Here is a 27,050-nt window from a genome sequence, read left to right as displayed (position 1 = left end):
GAGACCAAGGTTTTATCATGCGGGTGAAGCCTCCAAGTAGCAGGCTTTGAGAATAGATTGTAAATGTTTCTTATCAGACTTAAAAAGTCTGTTCTAGGTAATTCCAAAAGGGAGAGATCCAACACCCTCTTCCCATCATGGCCTAAAACTAGTTTTTCCACTTAACTTTGGAATGCCGTTGCCAAGACAAGGGGTCCACTGGGATGGTCAAGGGTCTTAGAATTTTATTTTTGGTTTATACCAGGATAGAGTTCAGGGCTCTGAATTTTTAATAAGCACAACAGAAGATTTTAATGTATGTGCTCTTGGGAGAAACACTGCTCCTCAGAAAAAATCTCAACAAGAATTCCAAACCTCAGTTGTCAGTCCTTTGTTTAAAGCAATTGAATGGCTTTCCAGTGACTACCAGATAAGTCCCAAGGCCCTTATTATAGAATACAAAGCCACCATGACACAGGCCTGGAGTATCTTTTCAGCCTCATATTTCCCTATTTCTCCTCAAACCTTACAGTTTCAGAACCTCCAGTGCCAAACTATTTGTATTTCCTGAGCACACTCCATTGGTTCATGCCTCGACATCTTAGCCATGTCGAAGCAGGATTTTTTTCAGCCCCGTTGCTGGACTTGCAGCAGGGGTGCCCCCTCTACTCGGCCTGCCATGCTCAGCCCCTTGCAGGAGAGAGCACATGAGCGAGCAAGAGTGGAACCTGGCAGGCCACTCTGACCACCAACACAGGAGCAAGCTCCATGCAGGGCCCACAGCCAAGTCAGGCGTGTTACCTCGAGGGGAATGGGGCAGTGCCCAGGGAGGTGTGCCCATGACCCTGAAGCCCCAGAGTGGGTGTTAGTGTGATAATTAGCTCTTTTAGTTCCACTGTCCGCAGCCTTACAGCAGCATGTTAGCAGCTCAGTCGGTCCCTTGCTCCCTCGCGCTGACTGCTGTCAAGGCTGCTCTCCGCTGTCAAGGGCAAGGGCCAGTGCTACAGCTTTTCAGAGTACCTGTGCTCAGTGGGCCCTAAGCTCTTATCCAGCATCCAAGAAGAATGATGTCACACTGATGGCTGAAGGGTGATGAGAGCAGAGGATTTTACTGAGTGACAGAACAGCTTTCAGAAAAGAAGGGATGTGGGGTTGGGGGAGGGTACCCCCCCAGTCGGGTGGTTTCTCTGTGTGATTGGGTCTGGGGCTTTTTATGGACTCAGAATGGGGAGTGCAGCTGATTGGTTTGTGAGTATGCAAAAAAGTTTAAAGCAAAGACATCACTCAAAGGTGGGCACCACAGTGTAGAAAACCAATTAGGAAAGGGTAGGTATATGTATAATAGGTAAAAGGTAGAGACCAATCAGAGGAAAGCACACCAAATGGGAAGACAGGTTCTCAATCTGGTCCCAGGATTTAACTTGTAGCTTGGCTTCCAGGCTTTATATGGTCTTCAACTTGGAGGTGGGATTTTGCTGGGGACTCACCTCTATCTGCCTAGGCATCTGACTGCCTCTTGTCACTATCAATGTTGATCTGGCTACCCAGAATTTCCATGCCCATTGTCTTCCTGATAAACCAGCATTTACCTTCAAAATTGAGCTTGATTCTTTCGTTAATTTCTTCTAATATGCCACCTTTGACAGAGTTAATGTCTTCCTCCTCTTTCATCCTCCTGTCTGCTCTGACCTTTGAAGTACTTCTATTACTACACATCTTTGTTTACATTCCTCTCATTCCCTATCTAACCTTCTTACCTCGTCTCAGTGCCTCGCATGTAGAAGGCATTAAATAAACATTGTTGAACTATAGCTAAATACGAAACAAGCTCTTTGGGAGCAGAAACAAATAAAGATTCCTCTTTGGATTATTTGGTCCTCTAAGTTAAATATTTCAGTTCAGTTCAGTTTATACCATTTTTTTCTTTCTTCATTATTCATTAATGAATTATTCATTTCCCTCATTAATTCTACAAACGCTTTTTGAAAGCCTACTACGCACGTCATTGTACAATAATGCTACCTAAAATCCTGTGTTTATATGCTAGAAACTATTAGATATAGTCTTTCTTTACCTTTTATTCTCTACAGGTCTTTCGTTAATTTTCTTATGTAATGGTTCCTGTGGCAGGTAGGAGAGTACTTTGAAGACTAGCATCTTTTGAGATACTAATAAATGTTTCCCTCCCAATAAAACTAAAATATTTCCCAAATAGTATAGTATAGTGTTAAAATGATATCCATACATTTGTGTTTCTACCTCATGGGCTTCTTTGGGGAAGTACATGAGAAAGTTAATAGTGGCCTACCAGCCTACCATTTAACCCACATCCCTAATCAATCAATAATTTTTTCTTTTTTTTTTTTGGAGACAGAGTTTCACTCTTGTTGCCCAGGCTGGAGTGCAATGGCTCCATCTCAGCTCACTGCAACCTCTGCCTCCCGGGTTCAAGCGATTCTCCTGTCTCAGCCTCCCGAGTAGCGGGGATTACAGGTGCATGCCACCATGCCCAGCTAATTTTTGTATTTTTAGTAGAGACAGGGTTTCATCATATTGGTCAGGCTGGTCTCGAACTCCTGACCTCAGGTGATCCGCCCACCTCGGCCCCCCAAAGTGCTGGGATTACAGGCGTGAGCCACCGCACCCAACCAATCAATAATTTTTTTTAATTGCACCACATAAGCACCTAGCTCACACCCTAAGGGAGACTGTGAAAAAACAGAAAGAATGGGCCACTGTCTTTCTTTATTCATCTCTGCATCTTTGTACTTACAGGCCTCCTCTGGATTCTGAAAGCAGCCTTGACAATTGAAAACATGGCATAAATTTTGTAGCCTCAATCACCCCTAGATGAACTAAAAAAAAAAAAAACACCTTTTTTGTATATTTATTCTAAAATTCAGGTCAGGATCTAAAACCTGAACATAACAATGTATTTAAACATTGCTGCTTTACTCAACTTCTTACATATCTTACTGTGTAAATTTGTCTTTCAAAGGAGAAAACATTATTATACTATCACAAAATAGACAGTGAAACTCTAAAACTTGCCAAATACTGCAGTCTAAAATCATTTTCTGACAGAAGAAGACACTACTTCTTTTTAGAAAAAGAGTGGAGTTATTACAAATGTATTCTTTCTGACATCAAAACAAAAAGAATGATTACTCATTTTATATTTGTTGGCATGGAGTTATTTGGACGTGGTTAAAAATATCTCCAAGAACAGTCTTCACTCTAGCCACAAACCTGTAAATCTTCCCTTCAGAGATGAAAACTGTCCACAGCAATCAACAGTAACATTCCAAGTCTGACACTCCCCGACACCCAAACAACACAATGCCGGGCGGCTGGAGAGCACAGTTAGCATTACAGAAATCACACTCCCTCTGCCCAGAGAGCAAGTGGATCAAATATCAAAACTGTCCCAGAAATACGCTATGCGGGTTTATAAATATGCTCCCACAGAGGGATAAGAATTTGTAACAAAGTTTAAAATCATTTGTAGATTGGCTATAATTTAAAAAAAAACAAAAACAAACACAGAAAACAGTAAGTGCTGATGAGTATATGGAGAAAGGAGAAATCAGAACTCTCATACATTGCTGGTGGGAATGTAAAGTGTGCAGCCTTTTGGTGATTCCTCAATAAGTCAAACATAAAATACTATATGACCCAGCAATTTCATTCCTAGGTATATACCCAAAAGAATTGAAAACAGGGAGTCAAGCAGACGCTTGTACACCAGTGTTCACAGCAGCACTACTTTCTACTAGCCAAAGATAGAAAAAACACAAATGTCCATCAATCCATGAACAAACAAATAAACATGGTATAACCATCCAACAGAATATTTTTCAGCCTTAAAATAGAATGAAGTCCTGAGATATGCCTCAGCATCCATGAACCTTAAAAACATCATGTTAAGTTAAAGAAGCCAGTCACAAAAGGCTTTGTGACTGTAAATGGTATGATCTCATTTACACAAAATATCCAAGAATAGGCAAATCTATAGAGACAGAAAACAGATTAGTAGTTTCCAGGAGCTGTGGGTAGGGGAGGATGGGGAGTGGCTGCTTAATGTCTCCTGTTTCCATCTGGGGTGATGAAAATGTTCTGGAGCTAGATAGTGGTGATAGTTTCACAACAATGTGAATGTCCTAAATGACAATGAATTGTATGCTTTAAAAATGCTTAATCTGAGCTGAGCACAGTGGCTTACACCTGTAGCCTGAGCACTTTGGAAGATTGAAGCAGGAGGATCATTTGAGCCCAGGAGTCCAAGACCAAGCTGACCAACATAGAGAGACCTAATCTCTACAAAAATAAAAATAAAAAATAAAAAACAGCCGGGCGTGGTGCCACGCGCCTGTAGTCCTGGCTACTTGAGAAGCAGAGGCTTAAAACTGGGAGGTCAAGGTTGCAGTGAGCTCTGTTTGTGCCACTGCACTCAGGCCTGGGCAGCAGAGTAAGACCCTGTGTTTTTAAAAAAAAAAAAAAAAAAAAAAGTTACTCTGCAATTTTGCAATTTTACAGGCATTAGGGAAAGACATTATTTAAATTGCAAATTTTATATTAACTGAATTTTGCTACAATAAAAAATCATTTGTCGGTTAAATAATTTTCTAATGTGATACAATTCTAGGATATTCCACAGTGAAAACATTTTTTATTAAAATATACTTATCAATATATGCATGTGTACATTGTTTGAATTATCAAATATTACATCTAATTTAATTGTTCTATAACTAAGTAAGTTAACTGTTTCAGTAAAATTTCAGAGAAACTTCAAAATAGGAGGCTGGGTGTAGTGGTTCATGCCTATAATCCCAGCACTTTAGGAGGCCAAGGCAAGTGGATCTCTTGAGGTCAGAAGTTCAAGACCAGCCTGGCCAACATGGTGAAACCCTGTCTCTACTAAAAATACAAAAATTAGCCAAGTGTGGTGATGGGTGCCTGTAATCCCAGCTACTTAGGAGGCTGAGGCATGAGAATTGCTTGAACTCAGGAGGCGGAGGTTGCAGTGAGCCAAGATGACGCCACTACACTCCAGCCAGGGTGACACAGTGAAGACTCTGTCTCAAAAAAAAAAAAATATATATATATATAGAAGATATTTGGTGAATTTCATAAATAAAATGATTACAGATTATTTATGGTCAAATACCTAGAATGCCTAGAAGACCACAAACTTTCAGAAGTCTGAGAAAAACTAATGTTCTATTTTGAAAACCAGCACACTTTCAGCACCCCAAAGAACTACTGGCCTATAGCCTTACTTAGCATTATGTATAAGTATGAAGAGTCATCCAACATAATTTATTCTAAGTGCTTATAATGTGTCGGGCACTAGTCTAGGCACAGGAAATATGAATACTATTAAGGCAAGGTTCTTGCCCTAATGGATCTTATGAATAAAATAGAAACTATGCATGTTTTACATATTGCAATTTTTTGTATGACAATAACATTACCCAAGAATAGTGAAGGGATTTATAGGAAACCAGAGTCAACAGTAAGTACAGATAACTTATTGCTATTATCTCCTAAGTGGTATTTAAAGCAAAGCAATAATAAATCAGGATCATCATGTTGTCATCCAGACAACTGCTAAGAAACATCTTGCTGGATATCTGAGTTGGTAATCACATTCTCCAAAACTCCTAAGCTCTGTTTTATTCACGTTCTATCCCTTCAACCAATAAGAAGAATGAGTAAATGTTTCATTTCAAGCTGTTATCACTAAGAATAGAAATGTTTGATCTACAGAACCCTGTACCAGGAACTATGGATGATTCAAAGTTAATGGACGGTATCCCTAACTCTGTGTAGTTTATCATCTGACTAGGTAGGCAATATGTCCATCAAAACTATCTGAGAGCAATTATAATGTGACATAAGAGCTAAACACGTGTGAGTTGACACAATATAAACCAAGCTCCCAAGTGCAGTGAGAATGTGAAGTATGAACTACTCACAACCAGAGCACAACATGGTACCCACTGTCCTTCTGATACAGCATGGGCTATAGTTTACATGTTCCTTTAAAGTGTAGAAACAATCCTAATACTAATCTATTTTTCTTATCACATGTAGGGGTTTGGGAGAGAAAGTCTAGGACTTACTATGTTGCCAGGCATTTCGATAGGCACTTTTAAATTTAACCTCACAAAAACCCACGCTACTTTATCACCATCATCATGATTGTCATTCCCATCATCATTATCCCTATTTAATACTTGCCCAAAGTCAGCCAGCAACTAAGTGTGATGTCTGATGGTTGCAGAGGACTCATTGAGCCTAGGTTTGATTTTTAAAATTATTTTTTCCAAACCATTTTGCTCCATGATGCCATACACTTCAGATCATACTCTAAGAGTCATCACCCCAAAGTAATGGCTCTTATCCAGGGGTGCCTCTCAGAACTACCCCAAGAGCTTTTTCAAACTATAAACTGAGAGTCATACCCAGATACATGTCATAAACTCTAAGATTGGGGTTTGGGCTTGGGGAAAAAAAATATTTTAAAAATTCTCCCAGGTAACTGTATACACTCCCCTGCCTTGAAACTCTACAAGCCAGAAGAGAGTGGGGACCAACATTAAACTTCTTAAAGAAAAGAATTTTCAACCCAGAATTTCATATCTAGCCAAACTAAGCTTCATAAGTGAAGGAGAAATAAAACCCTTTACAGACAAGCAAATGCTGAGAGATTTTGTCACCACTAGGCCTGCCTTACAAGAGATCCTGAAGGAAGCACTAAACATGGAAAGGAACAACCAGTACCAGCCACTGCAAAAACATGCCAAATTATAAAGACCATTGACACTATAAAGAAACTGCATCAACTAACGGGCAAAATAACCAGCTAGCATCATAATGACAGGATCAAATTCACACATAACAATATTAACCTTAAATGTAAATGGGCTAAATGCCACAATTAAAAGACACAGACTGTCAAATTGGATAAAGAGTCAAGACTCATCAATGTGCTCTATTCAGGAGACCCATCTCATGTGCAAAGACACACATAGGCTTAAAATAAAGGGATGGAAGAATATTTACCAAGCAAATGGAAAGGAAAACAAAGCAGGAGTTGCAATCCTACTCTCTGATAAAACAGACTTTAAACCAACAAAGATCAAAAGAGATAAAGAAGGTCATTACATAATGGTAAAGAGATCAATTCAAAAAGAAGAGCTAACAATCCTAAATATATATGCACCCAATACAGGAGCACCCAGATTCATAAAGCAAGTCCTTGGAGACCTACAAAGAGACTTAGATGCCCACATAAAAATAATGGGAGAATTTAACATCCCACTGCCAATATTAAATAGATCAATGAGACAGAAGGTTAATAAGGATATCCAGGATTTGAACTCAGTTCTGCATCAAGCAGACCTAATAGAAATCTACAGAATTCTTCACCCCCAAAACAACAGAATATACATTCTTCTCAGCACCACATCTCACTTACTACAAAACTGACCACATAGTTGGAAGTAAAGCACTCCTCAGCAAATGTAAAAGAACAGAAATCACAACAAACTGTCTCTCAGACCACAGTGCACTTAAATTAGAACTCAGGATTAAGAAACTCACTCAAAACTGCACAACTACATGGAAACTGAACAACCTGCTCCTGAATCACTACTGGGTAAATAACAAAATGAAGGTAGAAATAAAGACGTTCTTTGAAACTAATGAGAACAAACATACAACATACCAGAATCTCTGGGACACATTTAAAGCAGTATGTACATGGAAATTTATTGCACTAAGTGCCCACAAGGGAAAGCAGGAAAGATCTAAAATCAACACCCTAACATCACAATTAAAAGAACTAGAGAAGCAAGGGCAAACAAATTCAAAAGATAGCAGAAAGCAAGAAATAACTAAGATCAGAGCAGAACTGAAGGAGATAGAGACATAAAAAACCCTTCAAAAAAATCAATGAATCCAGAAGCTGGTTTTTTGAAAAGATCAACAAACTTGATAGACTGCTAACAACAATAATAACAAAGAAAAGAGAGAAGAATCAAATAGATGTAATAAAAAATGATAAAGGTGATATCACCACTGATCCCACAGAAATACAAACTACCATCAGAGAATACGATAAAACAGCTCTACACAAATAAACTAGAAAATCTTGAAGAAATGGATAAATTCCTGGACACATACACCCTCCCAAGACTAAACCAGGAAGAAGTTGAATCTCTAAATAGACCAATAACAGGCTCTCAGATTAAGGCAATAATTAATAGCTTACCAACCAAAAAAAGTCCATGACCAGACAGATTCACAGACAAATTCTACCAGAGGTACAAAGAAGAGCTGGTACCATTCCTTCTGAAACTATTCCAATCAACAGAAAAAGAAGGAATCTTCCCTAACTCATTTTATGAGACCAGCATCATCCTGATACCAACGCCTGGCAGAGACACAACAAAAAAAGAGAATTTTAAACCAATATACCTGATGAACATCAATGCGAAAATTCTCAATAAAATACTGGCAAACTGAATCCAGCAGCACATCAAAAAGCTTATCCACCACAATCAAGTCAGTTTCATCCCTGGGATGCAAGGCTGGTTCAACATATGCAAATCAATAAACACAATCCATCACATAAACAGAACCAATGACAAAAACCACATGATTATCTCAATAGATGCAGAAAAGGCCTTCAACAAAATTCAACAGCCCTTCATGCTAAAAACTCTCCATAAACTAGGTATTGATGGAATATATCTCAAAATAATAAGAGCTATTTATGACAAACCCACAGACTATATCATACTGAATGGGCAAAAATTGGAAGCATTCCCTTTGAAAACTGGCACAAGACAGGGAAGCCCTCTCACAACTCCTATTCAACATAGTGTTGGAAGTTCTGGCTAGGGCAATCAGGCAAGAGAAAGAAATAAAGGGTATTCAATTAGGAAAAGAGGAAGTCAAATTGTCCCTCTTTGCAGGTGACATGATTGTATATTTAGAAAACCCTATCATCTCAGCCCAAAATCTCCTTAAGCTGATAAGCAACTTCAGCAAAGTCTCAGGATACAAAATCAATGTGCAAAAAATCACAAGCATTCCTATACACCAATAACAGACAAACAGAGAGCCAAATCATGAGCGAACTCCCATTCACAATTGCTACAAAGAGAATAAAATAGCTAGGAATCCAACTTACAAGCGATGTAAAGGACCTCTTCAAGGAGAACTACAAACCACTGCTCAACAAAATAAAAGAGGACACAAACAAATGGAAGAACATTCCATGCTCATGGATAGGAAGAATCAATATCGTGAAAATGGCCATACTGCCCAAGGTAATTTACAGATTCAATGCCATTCCTATCAAGCTACCAATGATTTTCTTCACAGAATTGAAAAAAACTATTTCAAAGTTCATATGGAACCAAAAAAGAGCCCACACTGCCAAGACAATCCTAAGCAAAAAGAACAAAGCTGGAGGCATCACACTTCAAACTATACTACAAGGCTACAGTAACCAAAACAGCATGGTACTAGTACCAAAACAGAGACCAATGGAACAGAACAGAGGCCTCAGAAATAACACCACACATCTATAACCATCTGATCTTCAACAAACCTGACAAAAACAAGAAATGGGGAAAGGATTCCCTATTTAATAAATGGTACTGGGAAAACTGGCTAGCCATATATAGAAAGCTGAAACTGGACCCCTTCCTTACACCTTATACAAAAATTAATTCAAGATGGATTAAAGACTTAAATGTCAGGTCTAAAACCATAAAAACCCTAGAAGAAAACCTAGGCAATACCATTCAGGACATAGGCATGGGCAACGACCTCATGACTAAAACACCAAAAGCAATGGCAACAAAAGCCAAAATTGACAAATGGGATCTAATTAAACTAAAGAGCTTTTGCACAGCAAAAGAAACTACCATTACAGTGAACAGGCAACCTACAGAATGGGAGGAATTTTTTGCAATCTATCCATCTGACAATATGAGTACATTCTAATATCCAGAATCTACAAAGAACTTAAACAAATTTACAAGAAAAAAACAACCCCATCAAAAAGTGGGCAAAGGATAGGAACAGACACTTCTCAAAAGAAGACATTTATGCAGCCAAGAGACACATGAAAAAATGCTCATCATCACTGATCATCAGAGAAATGCAAATCTTAAAACCACAATGAGATACCATCTCACACCAGTTAGAATGGCGATCATTAAAAGTCAGGAAACAGCCAGGCGTGGTGGCTTATGCCTGTAATCCCAGCACTTTGGGAGGCTGAGGCAGGTGGATCATGAGGTCAGGAAATCAAGACCATCCTGGCTAACATGATGAAACTCCATCTCTACTAAAAATACAAAAACATTAGCCGGGCATGGTTGCGGGCACCTGTAGTCCCAGCTACTTGGGAGGCTGAGGCAGGAGAATGGCATGAACCCAGGAGGCGGAGGTTGCAATGAGCTGAGATCACACCACTGCACTCCAGCCTGGGTGACAGAGCGAGACTCTGTCTCAAAAAAAAAAAAAAAAAAAAAAAAAAGGTCCAGAAAAAACAGATGCTGGAGAGGATGTGGAGAAACAGGAATGCTTTTACACTGTTGGAGGGAGAGTAAACTAGTTCAACCATTGTGGAAGACAGTTTGGCAATTCCTCAAGGATCCAGAACTAGAAATACCATTTGACCCAGCCATCCCATTACAGGGCATATACCCAAAGGATTATAAATCATGCTATTATAAAGACACATGCACACATATGTTTACTGCAGCACTATTCACAACAGCAAAGACTTGGAACCAACCCAAATGTCCATCAATGATAGACTGGACTAAGGAAATGTGGCACATATATACCATGGAATACTATGCAGCCATAAAAAAGGATAAGTTCATGTCCTTTGCAGGACATGGATGCAGCTGGAAACCATCATTCTGAGCAAACTATCACAAGGACAGAAAACCAAACACCGCGTGTTCTCACTCATAGGTGGGAATTGAACAATGAGAACACTTGGACACAGGGCGGGGAACATCACACAACAGGGCCTGTCGTGGGGTGGGGGCCAGGGGGAGGGATAGCATTAGAAGAAATACCTAATGTAAATGACGAGTTAATGGGTGCAGCACACCAACATGCCACATGTATACATATGTAACAAACCTGCACATTGTGCGCATGTACCCTAGAACTTAAAGTATAATAATAAAAAATTAAAAAGTTTACCAAAAAGAATAAAACGGATTCAAACCCAAGGGCGAGAGGCAGAGCCTGAAGAAATGCCGAGATTTTCTCATGGTCAAAAGCAAGAGTGTAGCCTGAGGACTTGTGGATAATGCCCAGCTCAGGTGTTACATACATGTACAGTTGACGCTTGAACAACACAGGTTTAAACTGTGTGGGTCCACTTATATGCAGATTTTCTTCTGCCTCTGCCACTCTAAGACAGTAGGATTAATCCCTCCTCTTCCCCCTCCTCAGCCTACTCATCCTGAAGAAGTTTATGATGATCCACTTCCACTTAATAAATGTTAATATATTTTCTCTTACAAAAACAAAACAAAAAAAAAAAAGCTCTGCCTTAAAGCATGTCCCAGGAGGAAAACATCAATTACATAATTCAAGAACAATCCTTAGAACTGAAGGACATGAATTTTCAGATTAAAAAGACTCACTAAATGCCTGCCTAACTAATGAAAATAGATCCACAGCAAGGCATAGCATTATGAAATGACAGAGGATGGGAAAAAGAGACAATACAATAAACACTGAAGAGACTTCCTTTAAAGTCATATAGAAAACAAATGGAATCAAAATGGCTTTAGACATCCCAACAACAATATTGGAAGCCAGAAAATAAGGGAATAATGGCTTCAAAAGCAGAACCTGGGTGTAGTGGCTCATGCCTGTCATCTCAGCACTTTGGGAGGTCAAAGCAGAAGGATCGCCCAAGGCCAGAAATTCAAGACCAGCCTGTGCAACACAGAGAGATCTTGTCTCTACTAAAAATAAAAAACTGGCTGGGAGTGACGGGCACATGTTTGTAGTCCCAGTTACTTGGGAGGCTGAGGAGGGAGGATCACTTGAGCCCAACAGTTCAAGGTTGCAGTGAACTATGATTTATGATTGTCACTGAACTCCAGCCTGGACAACAGAGTAAGACCCTCTCAAAAAAAAAAAAAAAAGCAGAAGAAAATTTTCTCCAACCTACAATTTTAAACCAACCCAAACTATTAGTCAAATATGAAGGAAAGATTTTTTAAAAAGCATCTTCAGACATTCAAAGTCTCAAAAAATTGACTTTCCATTCATCCTTTTTCAGGAAGCAAGAGAATGTGTTCTACTGAAATGAAAGAGTAGCACTAGAAAAGAAATAAGACATGACATACAGTTAACAAAGGATGCACCACAGAAAACAGCAAAGAGAATCTCCAGATGGAAGATAAAGATAAATCTCCAGATGGAAGATAAAGGGGGACACAGCCTGACAGCTGTGTCCCAGGCCCATAGGACAACAGACCAATTGAAAGGTCAGAAACCAAGTCAGAAGGCTCCAGAAGAGCTTACCCCAGGAAATGAAGTCAGTAGAATACGGAATGCTTCTGAATACATTGCAGAGAAACTAAACATTTGTAGTTTGAGGTTGAATTACAATAAGCTAGAGGTTGCAATTTTTTCTTATAAAAGGTCAGATAATATTTTAGGTTTTTCAGGCCATACGGTCTCCATCACACTACTTAACTCTGCTGTTGTAGGGCAAAGGCAGACATAAACAATAAGCAAAACAAATTTATTTGCAAAAACAGGTAACAGACTGGATTTTTCCTTTGAGACACAGTTTGCTGACCCATGATATAAGCATATAATCACAAAGAAGACAAAAAATGTATAAACATAAAAATTATTAGTTTCAGGGAAAATAAAAAGTTGTACAGAGAAGAAAATTTTATCATGGCTCAGATAAACGGGTTTATATATATAATCATATCATGTAATCACTGAATATTTATATAATCATAATCGTGTAATCACTGAATATCGATGGTACTAAAACCACCACATATCCATATTAGGAGGATGAAGGAATGGGAAGTGTGCAAATATGTGATAGGTGCAGGGGACATAAGTAAGAGAAAGCTAGGTTCTCATCTTTCACATTGGGAAATAACATTTACAACGACAATACCAAGAAGTAGTCAAGGTGACTAACTTCTCAGTCTCAACTGAGGCCAAACTCTTCAGAACAAATGTAATTCATGGGAGAATAAAAATGAAGTGATGAAAAGCCAATGTGCCAAGCCACTGATACCCAGGAGATATATAAAGTTATTGCTCAAGATGTCATATGTTGGCCAGGCGCAGTGGCTCATGCCTGTAATCCCAGCACTTTTGAAGGCTGAGGCAGGTGGATCACTTGAGGCCAGGAGTTCGAGACCAGCCTGGTCAACATGGTGTAAACCCCACCTCTACTAAATATACAAAAATTAGCCAGGCATGGTGGCATGGGCCTGTAATCCCAGCTACTCAGGAGACTGAGGCACAAGATCACTTGAACCTGGGAGGTGGAGGTTGCAGTGAGCTGAGACCGTGCCACTGGACTCCAGTGTCTTATGTTACTGACCACAAGGGGGACTTCAAGAAAGGTGAGCCATACACAAGCAGAATATGCATGGGGGAAAAAAAGGCGAGACAGCCACCGAAAAAGCTGTAAAACTTCTCTCTCTCGACCACAGTGGAACAAAAGGGTCTGACCCCTCGAAAAGAACTAATCTGCTAAGGAGGACATAGACACTGACATTGAGCCCATTATAAAGACAATCGTGTTGTTGCATATCCATTGCCAGTTCTGGTAGAGCAGTACAGAGAGGTAAAACATCCCAGAGAAACCAGCTGATAAAGGCTCAGGGCTTAATGCGAGACTTAAGCCAATGCACAAGCAAAGGCAGTGTATTAGTCCATTTTCACACTGCTACAAAGAACTACCTTAGACTGGGTAATTTATGGAAAAAAAAAAAATAGAGGTTTAATTGACTCACAATTCCACAGGCTTAACAGGAAGCATGACTGGTAGGCCTCAGGAAACTTACAATCATGGCAGAAGGCAAATGGGAAGCAAGGACCTTCTTCACATGGTGGCAGGAGAGAGAGAGAACATGAAGGGGGAAGTGCCACACATTTTTAAACCATCAGATCTCATGAGAACTCACTCACTATCACGAGAACAGCAAGAGAGAAATTCACCCCCATGACCCAATCACCTCCCACCAGGCCCTTCCTCCAATTCTGGATGAGATTTGGGTGGGAACACAAATCCAAACCATATCAGACAGGAATCAGGAATAAAGGACTCAGTGTCTAGAAGAGGATTCTCTGGACCACATGTAACAAGAGGAACAGAATCCTTATCTAATCTCTTCCCTAAGCCACACAAATTATAGTTTCTCATCAACTTCTTAGGGATGTCAGAACCCCTAAAAGGCCTCTACAAAAGAGGTACTCTTTTTTTTTTTTTAAGTCATAGGCTTTAATCACCAGGAGGGTTTCTTTTGACAATCTAGGTTCAACAGTTTCAACAATTACTTTTGACATCTTTATAAAACTCCAAGTTAAGGAATCCCTTCCAGGAATTATTGCATTGAGATATATAGTGAAGTAGTAACTTGAAATATTAACCTTTGTGGGGTTTTTTTTGTTGTCTTGCTTTTGTTTTTGTTTTTCGAGATGGAGTCTTGCTCTGTCGCCCAGGCTGGAGTGCAGTGGCTTCATCTCAGCTCACTGCAACCTCCACCTCCTGGGTTCAAGCGATTCTCTTGCCTCAGCCTCCTGAGTGGCTGGGACTACAGGTGCCTACCACCACACCCAGCTAATTTTTGTATTTTTAGTAGAGACAGGGTTTTACCACATTGGCCAGGCTGGTCTCGAACTCCTGATCTCATGATCTGCCAGCCTCAGCCTCCCAAAGTGCTGGGATAACAGGCATGAGCCACTGCACCCAAGCCACCTTTGTGGTTTTTAAAAAAATGTTCTGAACTTCCTTGGAGTGACCCTATCCTACTCAATCTGAGGCATCCATATTGCCTTACAGAAAATTAGAACAGCTACAGCAAGAATGAAGGAAGCAGGGCATGGAGCTTATGTCATAATAATAGATTGGAAACAGAATAGAGAGAGGCAAATGATCCCCTCTTCATCTCCCAGGTTAACTGAGGATCACTTGGGCTGTGATTAAAAGAAAAATCATGGTGGTGGGTGACTTTGCTGGTAAAGAAGAGGAATAGACATGAAAGAAGTACATGATAACTAATACCAGAGAACTGTATGGAATCTGAGCCAATACTCATCAACCACGCAGCACTATTCTAATGAAAACCACATATCAGCCAAGCTGAGGAGCTGTAGAGTGAGAGTCCACCATTGACAAAGCCTACACATCACCCTTGCAGCATCTAACAGATGGACATCTATTCATCCTTAAAACTTTATTAAATCCCATATAAACTGCCTCTTGAGGACTTACCAACAAACTCATACATCCATGACACCCAGAGGAGCACTAGGTCAAGAAATGGAAGCCCTGAGCAACATGTGCTTGAATGAGACTAGACAGGAGTTAATCTGCCCCAATCGCAGGCACTTGGACTGGGTGGATTCTATCTGACTATAGTTACCCAAGTAGGCACCTTTTAAGGCATGTGGCCTTAATGAGACTTGTTTTTGTCCATATATTATGAAAGTTTATGCCATGTTTGTGAAGAAATGCATTTTCCAAGTTTCTAAATCAGTTCTCCTAGGAAAAAAGCTCTGAAATTGAAAGTCTTGGTTAGTCTTAGATTTGAATGAAGGGTTCATTAACAGCTCCCAATAGAACCCTATAAATACCCAGATGCAATAGCTACTAATTCCAGACAGTAAGCCAAGCATCTGAAATAACAACAACGAAAAACAGAGTAATACTTCCCTTTGGGTATATGGTATCTCTAAACATTTATGTGTTCTTCTCAAAGACAGTGTCTTTTTTTAGGAACTCAATACCATTACATTTATAAACAAAGTTTAGAAGTTCTACTCAGGCCCTGCATTCTAGTTCGGTCTTCACCTGTATTATATTATATTATTTTATTTTATTTTATTTTATTTTATTTTATTTTTATTTTTATTCTTCTATAGAGACAGTATCTTCCTATGTTGCCCAGGCTGGTCTCAAGTTCCTGGGCTCAAGCCATCCACCCACCTTGGCCTCCCAAAGTGCTGGGATTATAGGCATAAGCCACCATTCCCAGCCTTCCCCTGTATTTTATAGCCAGTAATACATTGTCAGCTTAAAACCATGCCCTCCTTGTTAAGCTCCTTGTTAAAACCACTTCTCAAATTTAATAAACACAAAAGAATCTGTTGTCAACAGTCCTATGTATTTATCAAGGAATTTTCTCAGAGAGGAAAAATGCTATAATAGTTTTTTAAAAACAGAATAGGCAGTGGTCCAGTAACAAATCTGTTGAACAAAGAATGTAAGAGTGAGCTCAGGCCTTCCTTAATAGCAAGAAGAGATGCCACCTAACAAGACATCTGCTTACTCTTTAATGCTTATGATAGGACTATGCGTCCATGTGGCATTAGGCAAGAAAAATGATTCCAGGTGATGGACTAGAGTTGATAAGGCCAACCACAGCCACCAAGTCCTAAGTGGAATGTTGTGACTCAGAGGAAACAGACTAGGGTGTAAATATGTGGGTCACAGACACTAAGGGCAGACAGGCTGATGTGTCTGAGGCAGCTCCTAATAAATTTCTGGCACCTTTACAATCCTACCAAACTAGCTGTTCCAAACACACCAAATGTTTTGCCTAACTTAAATAGACTAAGTTATTAAGTCTGAATAAATGAGGAAGACTTGCTGCCATGATTATAAGCTATGAGCACAATCAGAATGTTGGTTAGGGCTTAAAGTGCTGGGAGGAACATGCAACACAGGCGAAGTATTCAGAAGGAAGCTAGACAGAAGAGATGGTGAGGAATAAATGATAGTTTATCAATGTTTTTAAGGTCAGAAAAAGAATTATAGGCTTTAGGGCCTGAAAGGGTCTTTAACCCAAGTCTCTCTTTTTTAACATATGAAGGAAATAAAACCCAAGAAAATTGTAAGTTGCTCAATGTCACATAAGTTTTCTTTATTTCCTGTTTAGACTCTTTCCACCGTACCATTTTGGCCTCCTCTACTTAAATTTCCCAAGGACAGAGATTCTACCCTTCTAGACTGTCCTTGTATTCCATAAATCCTTATTTGATGAAGGATTTCTGGGCATAAGCCCTGGCTCCTTAGGCTTCCCTGCAAGTGAACCCTTTCCTTCCAGTTCCCATACACCACACAAAGCAAGCAAATACTAATGCAACGCATTGCTCTTCATGACTTTACAGAGGAAGGAAATGAGTAGTAAGGTCTACCAGCAAATAACGTTCTTGTTCCAAAGATGAAGGAAGAATTATGCAAACATCACCCTTTAGGGAAGCTAAAATTCACTCCAAGAGGAAGATGAAGGGCTACCATGCTACAAAACCAGTCTGCCAAATTAGGCCTACTGGTGAGAGAAAAAGCCACACTATATGGTTGGTAAATATTCACACTGAGTGCCAAGTGGGTGATACACAAATATTAAGGGAGGAATCATTTGAGAATGTCATATGGGTAACTTTATCTCATTTTTGATGATACAAATGCCCTTCATTGTTTCAGCAAATATTTATTGAGTACCTCCTACATGCCAAGCACTGCTTTAGACCTGTAGATAATAGTGGTAGAAAAGCCAGGCCGGGCGCGGTGACTCACACCTGTAATTCCAGCATTTTGGGAGGCTGAGGCAAGTGGATCACCTGAGGTCAGGAGTTCAAGACCATCCTGGTCAATGTGGGGAAACCCCATCTCTACTAAAAAATACAAAAATTAGCTGGGTGTGGTGGCAGGCACCTGTAATCCCAGCTACTCAGGAGGCTGAAGCAGGAGAATTGCTTGAACCCAGGAGGCAGAGGTTGCAGTGAGCCAACATCACACCACTGCACTCCAGCCTGGGCAACAAGAGTAAAAACTCTGTCTCAAAAGAAAAGAAAAGACAGACAAAAGAAAAGCCAAATCCCTACCCTCACTCCCTCAAACACAAAATTGCAGTCCTTCTGACCATTTCTCCTCATGCCTCACTTTTACTCAGCATCCTATGTCCTTTCAGATATTGCCTTTATCCCTTTCCCCCTTTATGTTTGCTTCCAAAGCCAGCACATTAGCTCAGGCCTTCCTTATCTCATGTCTAAACCAGTTTTCGAACAGATCTCCCTGTCTTCTTTCAATGACCCAATTACAGTTTCAAAAATTCTGATTTATTCTGGTTACTTAAATTCTCAAAAGCTTCAATGGCTCCACACAACCCACCTCAAACTCCCCCGACTGGCATGTCCCATCCTCCAAGATCTGGATCCACCTCTTCTGTACAAACTTAATTAAAAGGCATACTACTTAAAAACAACTTTAAACTGCATTAATGTTTGTGACCACGTATCCCATAAGTTTACACAAAGAGAAAAAAGACCTGTAAGACAAGCAATTTTTAATTTATGTGAGTTAAGTTCCTCTAAAAGTTATTTCAAATCAATAAAACATAAATAGACCTTAATTTTTCCATAGAAGCAATGCTATTATAAAGAGTTTCACTCTTGACCAAGAGGCTAATGCCCAACATTTTTATTGCATGTCAAGATAATGGAAAAAGTCTTTGGGAGGCAGAGGCAGGTGGACCGCTTGAGCCTAGGAGTTCAACACCAGCCTGGGTAACATGATGAAACCTTGTCTCTACTAAAAATACAAAAATTAGGTGGGCATGTTGGTGCACACCTGTAATCTCAGCTACTCGGGAGGCTGACGGGGAGAATCACTTGAACCCAGGAGGTGGAGATTGCAGTGAGCCAAGATCATGCCACTACACTCCAGCCTGGGGGACAGGGAGAGATGCTATCTCAAATCAAAAAAAAAAAAAAGTGGGAAAAGTGCTATAAGCCAAAATTATGTAAGTAGAATCTTATTTACTGTAGAAATAGCTATACTTCTAAGCAAGCATCAACTGAGCAACCCCTTGTGGAAACCAGTCACCAAATATTATCAACTATAAGCCACCTACCTATGCACCATGAAATATAAGGCTTTCTAAAATGTAAGTAATCAAGGCAATACAATCATAAGAACAGATTAGAACAGATTTAATATGATATGGTATCAAAAGTTATTACACAGTTTTCTCTGCTTACTTGATAACTTCCACTTTATTTTCACTACAGTAAAAGTAAAGGTGAGATACACCTTCACCAAGGACACAGAGTTTAGGAGGATTACTTTGGGTCAATTTTGACAGCTTCTTTGAGAAAAGAAGTCCTAGGGCAACTTTTTTTTAGTTATAATGACACAGGGAATTCTAAATTGTTGGTGCCCCTTTTTCTCTCTTAAGAAAAATGTTATTGTAGTAAGCTTAAGCATTAGAGATTAAAGGTCTTTGTGTGCTTGCAAACTTTCTTGGGCAGTGATACCACCAGGGCAATCATCTTAAAATACATAAAGTGACTCTCTCAGATTAATTTTTGATCTCTCACCATTCTCACTTCATAGTGTTAAAAAGACTCAAAGTCAAGCCCAAAGAACTCACTGTTAAGTTTGATTTGTACCAAGTGAAGTAAGTCTCTCTACCTGAGTCACAACTGAGTTATTAGCTTATAGTTATGGAATGCAGCCAGCCCTCAACATGTAATCAGTTATTTCGGATAATTTGTATAGACAATGTCCTCCCATTAGTGGCTAATTTTTCCCACAAGCATGTGAAACTGTTAAATACAAATGTTTTGGTTCTAGCAAGTACCAAAAGCCGTTAAGATGTACATGCGTGAGGCTGTGTGCAATGGCTCATGCCTATAATCCCAGCACTTTGGGAGGCTGAAGTGGGGCAACTGCTTGAGCCCAGGAGTTCAAGACCAGCCTGGGCAACATAGGGAAACCCCTTTTCTAGAAAAAAATTTAAAAATTAGCTGGGTGTGGTGGTACGTACCCGTAGTCCCAGCTGAGGCAGAAGGATCACTTGAGCCCAGGAGGTCGAGGCTGCAGTGAGCTATAATGGTGCCACTGCACTGAAGCCTGGGTGACAGAGCAAGATCTGGTCTTTACAAACAAACAAACAAACAAAAAGATGTGCATTCCTGCTGTTGATCAGTAATAGACTGCAATTTCATTTATAGTAATTTTTTGTAATGAAATAAAGATGCAAGGAAATATACAAAAATGTGTGCATAAGAATGTATCACAACATTGGTTATAACAATGAAAAAAGGAAATAATCTAAATGTTCATCAATAAAGAAACACTACATTTGGATGCATTCAGGCAATGCAATACTATGTTAGCCTAGGTTCCAGCCAGAAAGCAGAGGGCAGGAACTTGCATGGAGGTAGTTTATTTTGGGGAGTCAACCAAAGGAAAAGTAGTGGGAAACTAGGAGAAATGGAACTGGAAAGAAAGAAATCCACTATTAAGGTACATTATCAAACTAGAAAGTATGGGAAACTAGAGCTTGATTCAAATGAGGGGCTCTAAGAAACCGTGTAGAATGTGCCCCTTTGAATTGTCAGCCTAAGAGATAGAATTGGGGAGCATTTAGCCACGGGCTCCCATCTTCCATTGGTCAAGGGTTTTCCCATGAGGATTAACACCCTCACACTTCCAAGTCTACACAAACTCAAGTGCTAAATGGGTCCCAAGTTTCCCATGTGGGGTGTGAGAAGCCCCAGGGCAGAAACTGACAAATACATGGTGCAGCTAAAGCAGGTACATGAAAGGTAACACCTATGTAATGGCCAGAGTAAAACTGAGAAGATGTGAAGTGTGGGAGCAAGAAGTGTCCAACATAAATACCATGTGCCACAAAAGTGATGGTGTAGTTTTATCATCTACTGACATGAAAGACATCTGTTCCATCATGATGAGGAAATAACACAAGTTACAAAGGACTATGTATAGTATGATCCCATTCATTTTAGTTAGCTAGCTTTAGTTTCTAGTAACAAAGTTCCTCAAGGTAGCTTTTAAAGGGGAAGGGGTGGTTTACTGAAAGAATCAATGGAGCAGTAAGGGAAAAGGGGATCTCAGAGGAACCGTGATACATACAGCTCTCAGGGCGACTAGGAAGCCACCACAGAAACAGCTAAAATATTGACCACTCTCTCTACCTCACTCTCATTCACAACCTAGTTCTGCTGTTCTCTTCCTCAGCCTATCCGTTCTAGCTTGGAATCTCTGCTTCTTCATCTAAAGCATGGTTCCTGCTTCTTCACGGCCTCAGTGTACACATATATTTCCCAATCAGAGCTCTCAGTGGTGGCTCCCACTGTAAACTCTTTCCTTCTTGATTTCTCCCCTAGATGTGTTCCTCTCTCAGTAAATGTCTTCATTATTCACAGACCATGTTGTTGCCCTGCTTCAAACCCTCCATGGCTTCTCAGTGCACTTAGAATAAAATTCAAACTCCTAACCGGGGCCCTCATGACTCTGGAACATCAGGCGTTGGCTTCATCTTCACAGTCATGCCACCACCCACCTCCCCTACTGCCACTCACTCACTCTCCAGGCAACCATGCCAAACTTGTTCCCACTTCAGAGCCTCTGACATTGCTGTGCCTTCTGACTGCCACAGAATTCTTCTGGCTCTTTATGCTATTCAAGTCTCAGCTCAACCACCACCTGAGAAGCCCTCTCTGCCCAGCCTAGCTAAAGTAGCTCACTGTCCCAACAACATTCTGTGAAATCTCCACTTTAACTATTTTAGAGTACTTTTCATCACCTGAAATTGCCTCATCTGTGTATTTAAAATTGCCCTTCTTTCCATCTGTGTATTTAAAATTGCCCTTCTTTCATTAGCAGTACCCTGGAGAGCATCAATGGACATTAGGTACTTGTAACTAACCACAGTTAAACAACTGAATGAATGCACTGGTATTCACGGTACAAATTCCCCAAAGGAGAAAGCTGAGTGGACCAGCGTGTTTTTGTTTGTTTTTTGTTTTTGTTTTTTGTTTTTTGTTTTACCAGATCACAGCATAGTTGCTGGTCAATTTAAGGCCAATTCTTGAGCCAGGAACCCTTCCCTAGTTCAGTAAGTCACAAAAAGGTAAGAGTTGGCAGGCACAAAACATGGCCACCATGTCCCACCCCTTCAGCAGAAACGATGGGCAGAGAAACAGAATTACCAAAAGCTCTAACACATCTGTTTTTGGTGTATAATCCTTTAAAACCTGTAGACCCAAATCATCTAGTTCCAGGGAAATATTACAGCAATATTCTTGTACTTTTCAAAGGATATTAAAAGAGAAAGCAAACACATAATCCAAAGAAACACATTAAAATTTCTCAACTTGCCACTTCATTCTATCTGAAACCCTTCGGAGACTGTCTTTTTCCAACCCCAAGTAACTCTCTCATCCATGCAGTTTTCTCACTATCTCTTCCTCTGCTGCTTCTTCCTCACCTCTAATTCCTCTCACCTTTAAACAGATTTTCTCCCATCATATCACATCCACTGATGTGTGGTGTCCTAACAAGTAATGGATATTTTTCTCTTTTACTCCTTTTTTCCCGAGGACAATTCATCCAATTCATGTGCTCTCTCTGTTCTCCACTCCCCTCTCCATCTTCATTGGGAGAGTTGGGGCAGGAATCTTTGGAAATTCACCTGTTAATAATTTTTTTGTTCCCATGATACAAAGCCCATATAGGCTTATATTCAGCTCCTGTGTCCCTGTACAGTGTGGTACTGGTTGTTTATGGCTGACATCCACTTTGACTGGTAGACTTTCATGTAATTTTATTTGTTAAAAATTTTTAATATCACCTATGTATACACACACATTCATACATACATGTACACACATATATGTATTATGCATTATGGAGAGGAAGAAGAGACATATAAGGAAATAAAGAATCAGAGAATAAGAACTTGTACCAGAGCCAGTGAAGGAAGATGCAACTGTCATTGCACACACAAATAAACAGTTTATGTATATGGTAGCAATACTCACACACAGAAGGATTTTCTTCAGCCCAGTGCCAGAAATAACTCTTTCTCCTTTTGGTCCAAATATAGAAAGTGGTTAGCAAAAGGAAGGAGAATCTGAAGAAATTCATTCTCTCCATATCCAAAGACTGTACATTTCCCAGGAAAAAGGTGTGGAGAAAATAGCTCATTAACGTATTTTTCTACAATATATCAAAGCAGTCAGGTACTCAGACCTTCATAATTAAATACATGAGAGTCAGAAAGCATAAAACTCTTATAATGCATCAACTCTAAGAATTAGATGGTTTCTCATGCCATAAGAAACCAAAAAGAGAAGACTTTTTATGCATTTTTTGTATATCCTAGCAAATTATAAAGTCAATATTTGTAAATATTCTATAAAAATCCTGAGTACTTGTATTAAATACAACTTTATAGCTGATATCTGTTGTTTTGGTCCCTATAACTATCATAATTCTCCTTAATGGAACCACTTTTCCACCAATCTTGGGCCATGTGGTTTGGATGTCTTGTCCCACTCCTAAATCCAGTGTGAGCCATGACTAGACTAAGTTAAGCTGCAGATTCAACCCACTTACACAAAATAATTGATTCAAGGATGGGCACATGTCCTAATTCAGGCCACTGAGAACCAAATGCAGGGCCTCTGTCAGCCACCATTTTATTTTCTGTCTTTATGAATTTATCTGCTGAGGGTGAGATGTCCTCTCTTCCTCAGTAGACTTGAAGTCTTGGGAATGTGAAGTCTCGGGAGGCTGCAGCTTTCTTTTCTTTAGTCTTTTTCTTTTTTTTTTTTTTTTTTTTAAGATGGAGTCTTGCTCTGTCGCCCAGGCTGGAGTTCAGCGGCGCAATCTCGGCTCACTGCAAGCTCCGCCTCCCGGGTTCCCGCCATTCTCCTGCCTCAGCCTCCCCAGTAGCTGGGACTACAGGCGCACACCACCACATCCAGCTAATTTTTTGTATTTTTAGTAGAGATGGGGTTTCACCATGTTAGCCAGGATGGTCTCGATCTCCTGGCCTCGTGATCTGCCCACCTCAGCCTCACAGAGTGCTAGGATTACAGGTGTGAGCCACCACACCTGGCCAATCTGCAGCTTTCTTACAACCATGAGAGGAGACTTTATCTAAGAATGAGGCCAACATGTGGAAGAGAGAAAAAATGAGGTGACACCTGGTGCTGGAAATATCTCTGGGCACCTGAGTCAAGCAACAGGTAAATGAGGCTCCTCACCGGACCAGTTACAAATGCCTATAAATTCCCTTTTTGATTGATTCCGTTTGGTTGAGTTTCCTTCACTTTCAACCACAGGAAACTTAACTGGTACACTGCTTACAACATAGACACTGATTTGTTTCTATGCTTTTCTCCAGGAATATAGAGAGAGCAGACACCATCAGAAATAAGCCTCGCCAATAAACTATTCCGTAAGGGGGGCATCTTACCTGATTTTGATCACTCTGGGCCCCTAAATATTAAGTTTAATTAAGCTGAATCCTTATAGTTCAGACATTTATTTGTAAAAAGGCCTTACATGATTGTTAATTTCAGAACTTTATAAAGACAGTCTTGTTGAGAATGATAACCTACCTTATGGAATGAGAACTATAAATATTTTACTATATAGTTAATGTAAATAGTTATGTGCCAACTAAAAGTGGAATTCTAATGCTAAATTTTCAGCTCCAAGCTCACTAGGGAATTGGTTCTTTAAAAAAATATTAACTAAATTTGGCTACCAAAACAGTCTCTATTTTTGTCCAGATTTCTTTTTTCCTTGCATTCTCCAGGCCAATCCTCTGTCTCTTTCATTTTAGGTATGGAGTAGGGATGTGGCTTCTTGGTATCAGGGTCCTTGTTCAAATCCATTGTAGTTGTTGATAGTCTCTATCTACAGTGCCTCCAAATCCACTTTAAAATACCAAGTCCTTATTAATAACACTCCTAAAGAGGTCTCACCAGGCTTTCCCAGTGCTTCAGGCAATTTTTAGCTCTATAGTTCTTCCCAATTTAAAAACAAAATGAATTTCACAAACAGAATTGAAATGTCAAATTTTACTACCATCTGGATTTAAAGACTGCAAGAAAAACTAGGTTTGGGTTGTTTTATTTTTGTAGCCAAAGTGAATGTATTACAGTACATTTGTTTTCAGACCACTTACCTCTCTATCCCTATGCATTTCACTCTAGGGGAATAAGGTATTCAAGTGAAAAAAAGGAAACCATCCAGAAAATTCTAAGAGGACCCTATAAAATTCAGTAGCTGCACTCGATATAATGGAAGAAAAGTCTTCCAATTCCTCTTCATCATCGTCATGAGGATAAACCCGATCTGCTCACTGCACTGAATTTAGAACCGTGAATGTGAGTTAACAACTTGGCTCTGCTCCTCTGGGGGCTTACAATCTGATATATGTAGAGACATAAAGGATGTACGGGCAACTTAACAAAGGCTTTATGGTCCATCCTTTTAAAGCACAATGCAGCCCCAGTGCCTCCAGTATCGGAGAAAGAATGGCAGCAGCTGAGACGTATCAGGTGAAGGGGTGGATGGTTACTGGCTGCAAGGACAGGGTGACTGGGCACCTCAGGGAAGAACCCAGGACTGGGACACATGCAAAAGACAGCTGAGTAATTCCATGTACTAGAAGTTCCCCTCCAGAGCGCATCATTCAGTTCTCTCAAGAATCCCACTGAAAGGATGGTCAAAGACTATCCACCAAACTTTAGAGACATGGAAACTAAGATCCTAAGAAGTTACGATTTGGCTTAGTGACTTTGGAGAAGCACAGAAGGAGATATGCCACAAAATGCTACACTGGCTTTTGTCCAATATTCCCTGAATAGAAACCTGGTTTCTCCCCAACTTCGGGCATTCATTCAGTTCCAACAAATGATCCTACTATGCCCCACACACTATGCTAGATGCTGGGGATACAGCAGTGAAAAAGACAAGGTTCCTGCCCCCATTAGACTTACATTTAGTAGAAAATATAAGATTTCACATTTTTTATTATTTTATTAATTTTACATTTTTTATTGTAAAATATACGTAACAAAAATGTACCATTTTAGAACATTTTTAGGTATGCAGTTTAGTGGCATTAAACACATTCACATTGTTGTGTAACCATCACCAACATCCATCTCCAGACCCCTTTTTATCTTGTCAAACTGAAATTCTGTGCCCAATAAATAATAATCCTCCTTTTCCCTCTGCCCTCCACCTCTTTTGACTATTTTATCTGTTGTCTTTATGAATTTGACTTCGCTAGATATCTCACACAAGTGGAATTATACAATATTTGTCCTTTCGTTTTTGGCTTATTTCCCTTAGGATAATGTCTTCAAGGTTCATCCAGGTTGTAGCAAGTGTCAGAATGTCATTACTTTTTAAGGTTGAATAATAATTATGTTATATGTAAATATCACATTTTGTTTATCCATTGATGGGCACTTGGGTTCTTTCCAACTTTTGGCTATTGTGAATAATGCTACTGTGAACATTGTTGTACCATTATCTGTTTGAGTCCCTGCCTTCAAATATTTTGAGTATACCCAGAAGTGGAATTGCTGGATCATATGATAAGCCTATTTTTAATTTTTTGAGAAACCACTATACCGTTTTTCACAGAGGGTGCACAATTTTACATGCCTGCCAGTAATGCCCTAGTGCCCTTATTTCTCTATATCTTCATCAACACTTGTTATTTTCTGGTTTTTTGTTTGTTTTTAATAATAGCCAGTATGAAGTGGTATCACATGGTGATTTTGATTTTCATTTACCAAATGATTAGTGGTGTTAGGCATCTTCTCACATGTATTAGATACCTGCATACATTCTTTGGAGAAATGTCTATTTAAGTCCCTTCCCCATTTTTAAATTGGATTTTTTGTTGTTACTGTTGAGTTTTAGGAGTTCTTTATATACTCTGGATATTATCCCTTATCAGATA

General features: G+C 39.7%; 1 long non-coding RNA gene across 1 annotated transcript in view; it reads right to left on the bottom strand.

The window, feature by feature from the left end:
• The window catches only part of LOC102117259 (uncharacterized), a 140,054-nt gene extending 115,752 nt beyond the window's left edge, over positions 1–24,302 (bottom strand). Inside the window, exon 1 of the long non-coding RNA XR_012435094.1 lies at positions 23,098–24,302. This is a non-coding gene — a long non-coding RNA (uncharacterized lncRNA). The remainder of the gene's footprint in view (positions 1–23,097) is intronic.
• Between the last annotated feature and the right edge of the window lie 2,748 nt (positions 24,303–27,050).

The sequence above is a fragment of the Macaca fascicularis genome, chromosome 5 (assembly GCF_037993035.2).
Source record: "Macaca fascicularis isolate 582-1 chromosome 5, T2T-MFA8v1.1".
NCBI lineage: Eukaryota > Metazoa > Chordata > Mammalia > Primates > Cercopithecidae > Macaca > Macaca fascicularis.
Note: the sequence above shows the minus strand (reverse complement) of the source record. Positions and strands in the feature narration are given on the sequence as shown.